Here is a 4884-nt window from a genome sequence, read left to right on the forward strand (position 1 = left end):
GTAGCATTGCTCTTTAACAGACCATCTCTCATTTGGACCCCTTTAACCTTGGCCCCGTGTTGAGACAGATCCATAAGCACATGTCTATATTCTATTCGTTGTTCCCGTTTATCCTCACACATTAAATGATCATTTTAATATGAGAAAATCATTTGGGTTGGTTAGATATTAGATTTTATAACAAGACCTGCCAATGGGCACCTCTTCTTGATGATCGCCTTTTGTGGTTCTCTTGTAAATATTGTACTGATACATTCTCTTCTTAGATGTTTCACATATAATATGCGCGGGTTGTGCAACCATGACAAGTGGAATCTAACCCAACATTATGTACATACACATAAAGCAGATATAGTAATACTATAGGAGCATAATCAACATGAGCTCGCTGGTCCATCTTCAAGTTACACGGGATTTTGGATTGCTTATGCTAGTACTAGTTCTTTTGTTGGTGTTTTGTTGATGGTACACCATGAATTGCTGCCAGTCTTGGCCCAGAATGACCCGGAGGGGTGGTAGATGGTTGTTCAATGTCTTTTACAAGGGAATATTTTGGAATTTATTGGTATTTATGCTTTTACTGCTTCGGCACAAAGAAGTCACCTTTGGCTAGAATAAGCCAAATACACTTGGCGTTTGCATGCTTTTTGGTGTGGGGAATGCACCTACAAACACGGACAATACATATGGTCATTCATATATGTTGAGCTCTGAGCATTCTTCTTGGGATACTATGATCAGTGATACAAGTGTTTTGGATTTGTGGGCCCTTACTTGTTCTTCAGAGCGGTTATACTTTTACCCATGATGCCCAGTCATATATCAAGCATGATTGGATCACGACATCGATGATGCCCACTCCAATATCGAGCACGATTGGATCGTTGGTATTTGTTGGGCACTCTGTAATATGATATGTTTGTATGTGATATGAGGGTTGATCGTTCCTTTACCCTATCTGATCATTTCCCACTTTGGCTTTTAGTTCATTTTGAGGCATTGTTTGTAGACTCTCCTCTTCCCCGCAAGAGGTTATTGCATATCAATAATGCATGTATTTCACTTCAAGCCTTCCAAATGTTGATTGAAGTGGTGACTAATCCATGGTCATGCATTAGGAAAGATACAAGGTGCAAGAAGATAAGGCAACTTGTCAAGACTTAGAAAGTCTTACGGATTCTAGACCGCTTACTGATTTGGAACAAGAGAAGTTATGTGCGGCTAAAGTCTCTTTGATGCATAATAGCAAGAAAGAACTCAAAAAATGGAAGATTAGATTGACACAATATGCTTTCATGGATACAAGTTGATCATCAAAAAAAAAAAAAAGCATTTGCATCATTCGTGACAATCTGTGGCCATTAAAAGAGTTAAAGATGATATTGGGCAATGGACTACTAATAAAGTCTAGCTAGAAAACTCCATGGTGAATCATTTTCAACGGTTTTTGCAACTCCTAAGCTCCCTCACATGATGTTTTGCAAGCCACACAATTAGTGTTGTCACATGTAAATCCTATATTGACAGTGGATGATCATGCATGGTCCACGTTAGAATGCCTTTGATCAAAGCATTGCATCGACCTGTGTGTCGGCTCATATCCACCACTTCTATGCCAATCCACAATTTTTGTAGCCAATCCATATTCTTCACTTTACATTAGGAAGGGAATGGGGTATAGGAAGGCCTCTTTATTTGCCATGGGATTAAAAATGAGATTAAGGAATGAGCAAATGGGCTGCCATGTGGACTGAAATGGTGGGTGTGGCAGGCTCTAAAAGTGAGTGGTCAAAATTATAGGCCTAGAGGTGGAGGGGTATTTTCTTTACTAATAAAATAAGAAAATAAGAAAATTTGAACCTTTTTTCTATAAAGCAAGGATAAAACCCACTCTTTATCTCTCTAGAGGCTATTGACTCCCCCACCTTCCTCCCTAAATGGGGGTCTTTCAAAAAACGTGCCGACATTCTCTCTCTCCTATTTACTCTCTCTAAGGCTGCTACATCTACTCTCTCTCCCCTCTAGCTATGAGACCTGCATCTCCCTCGTCAAGCCCACTTTTCCCTCCAAATACCTTTTGCAGCAAAGGTTTGAAACCTCCCTTCTCCATTGATCACTCAGCCTCACATTCACACCTCTACAGAAAGCTGTAGATAAACAACATTGGATACTTCTATGATATCTTCATCAACACCCCCCTTCTCCATTGATCAGTTAGCCTCACCTTCACACCTCTATGGGAAGCTGCAGATCTACAACACAACTGCTTCTGGAGTATCCTCATCGACACCTTCTTTGGTCCTTCTTCCTCATCTAGGTGTGAAGGTGAGGTTAATCACTCAATCTCACCTTCAAACCTCGACATGAAAGTATAGATCTGAAGTAGTAGTTGCTTCTTGAGTATCTTCATCAACACCTTCCTTGGTCCTTGTTTCTCATCCAGATCCGAAATGATCTCCCCTCACTCATCCACATCATTTGAAGATTTTGCATAGGAGCATTGTTGGAATATTGTTATGATTCTTCAGCATATGTGTTGGTAAGGATAGTGAGCTTCATTCCTATTTTCAGTGTTCTTGTATCTTTGCTCACTCACCATACTGGTTTTTGTTTCCATGTTTCATGTAGAGATTTGTGGCAGTGTCATTGTCTGTCTTTATATATATCTTAGCATTTCTCGTTAACTTGCACTAATAAAAAATGTGTGTATGAACTAATCTTCATTTTTGTCATAGTGTGTGTTACATTGCTTTCATGGATTCTTTAGGTGCTTGTCAACATGGGAGTTTTATTGACTCAATAGGTTGTAGCAATATGCAAGACGATAGTAGTTCTTCGCTTGCTATCATGACTATAAATGATTTATGTGGGTGAAAATGCAGCCGAGTTCATGGAGTTTACACAAGGTGTCAAGCAAACACATGGCTTCTCAGACACATCATTGGAAGGGGAAGATCATGGGTTTCAAGCAAACTCAAGATGGCAAGCATCTACAAAGGTACAACATGTGTATATAGCTTCTCTATTGGTGCTTGACATGTTTTTGCCTCAATCTAGGTTTCTTGAAAAGTGTACATGTTCTGCTTCTATTTAAATGTTTTCGATTGTACCATTTATGCTTTTACCTCTTAGGTTGCTTCAATATATGCATAATTTGGTGTTTTTTTCCTTCATATATTTTCCATCTAACTTTGCAAAGTGGGAGACAATGGAATCTTTTACAGGCGGGTTTGAAGTTATCCATGCGAACGTTGGCAAGTTTTTATATGCAGAGTGTTTACGTTGAGAGATAATCTCACAAGAGAGATTCTTATATAGCCATGCTTATGCCACATCGAATGCTCTATTATTGGAAAATTTTGGTATGTAGATACCAATCTGCAAATCAAGGCTTGTTAATGAAATTTCTATACTGAAGATGAAAGCGAACAATGGGAATATAAGAGGCGCTCGACTCCAAATGTTTTTGAAGAGCTTGTGGACCTTCAAATATTCCCCCACATTGATATTGTGCCCAATAGTTGTGTCAATGATGACTAACATCTTTACAATTTTTGCAAGTACCTCGGTCCTTGAATAGTATTCCTTTTGTGTGAATAGAAAAATTGTAAGGTCAGGAGAAGAGAAGGGTTTTTACTTGTAAGAACATCTCATTCCCACGATGTATCATTGTACAAGATCAACCACAAGGCCTTATCTTAATGAAAACTTGTATTGCATCCCAATTCTGTGCATAACAATTGATTGTAAAGTTTAATTTAAGTTCTTTTAATCTTTAATTCAATTTATTTGTGATTATTTTGGCATTTCATGAATTTTTAAGTTCTGGGTGTTTCAACTTTAAAAGTAATTAAGTCTTAGAGAATGGCATCCAAGAGTTGTATTATTGTGCAAGTACACAAGTTTAGTTCTCTATTTATCTTCTCCACAAAAGAATATTTTTAAACTCAATTTTTAGTAATTAAGTGAATTCTAATTAGTACTACATGGAGGCACACATATGTGAATATGAATTGTTTTAAAGGGCTTACACCATATAATTATCGATTGATTTTTTAAAGCATATGTACAAATTTGACAAGAATTCTTGATATTACCTGTTGAAATTTGTCAAAGGGCTTTCTAAGAGGACTACAAGGTAGATGGTCACAATGGCCTCATAGACTTGGGCATGAGGTGTATAGGTATCCAATCCTAATTGGGACATGGACCTAGCTTTGCTAGTGCTTGAGGACATAGAGAGAAATAAGAACAAAGGAAAGAGCATGAAGAGAGATAGGGAGGTTGAAGATATAAGTGAGCATGAAGAGGCCTCAACGAAGCTTGCGCTCCTACATGACTCTAACCTGACGGACAACATAACTTAAGTACTAGATAAAGATGAGGTAATGGAGGAGGTTCCACACTTTCATCTACTCACTTTGTATGCAATGGTGATAAAGGATCATCAATTTCTTTTTGTCAACAACATTCCAAAGATTGTTGGACTTTAGTAGTATAGGAAAATTCTTAATTATTTCACGATTCAGCCTTTAGTATGGAGCTTTGGGTATTATGGGATTCATGCTCTTATATATTTTTGTATATCATGAAAAGCCACTATGATGACTCTCCATTTCCTATTCTTCATATTCAATGGTGATGTGGGAGGAGGTGATTGTTCTTTCCATGCAAGAACATCGTTCTTGTACTTTTTTCTTCACTCTCTACAACTGTTTGTTCCTCTATAGTTTGAGCCGTATTACACTTCCTCTTTTAAACTTTCTTTGGCATGTTCACTGAAAAAGATCTAGTCTTGTGTACCCTCTTTGTAATAGTCTACATATCTTAGAAAATGGGTCACTTCGAAAAAGATTTGGAAGAATGTGTTGCATTGGAGCTTGG

The sequence above is a fragment of the Adiantum capillus-veneris genome, unplaced genomic scaffold, assembly GCF_014529385.1.
Source record: "Adiantum capillus-veneris isolate H3 unplaced genomic scaffold, ASM1452938v2 Hic_scaffold_326, whole genome shotgun sequence".
In the NCBI taxonomy this organism is placed as follows: domain Eukaryota; kingdom Viridiplantae; phylum Streptophyta; class Polypodiopsida; order Polypodiales; family Pteridaceae; genus Adiantum; species Adiantum capillus-veneris.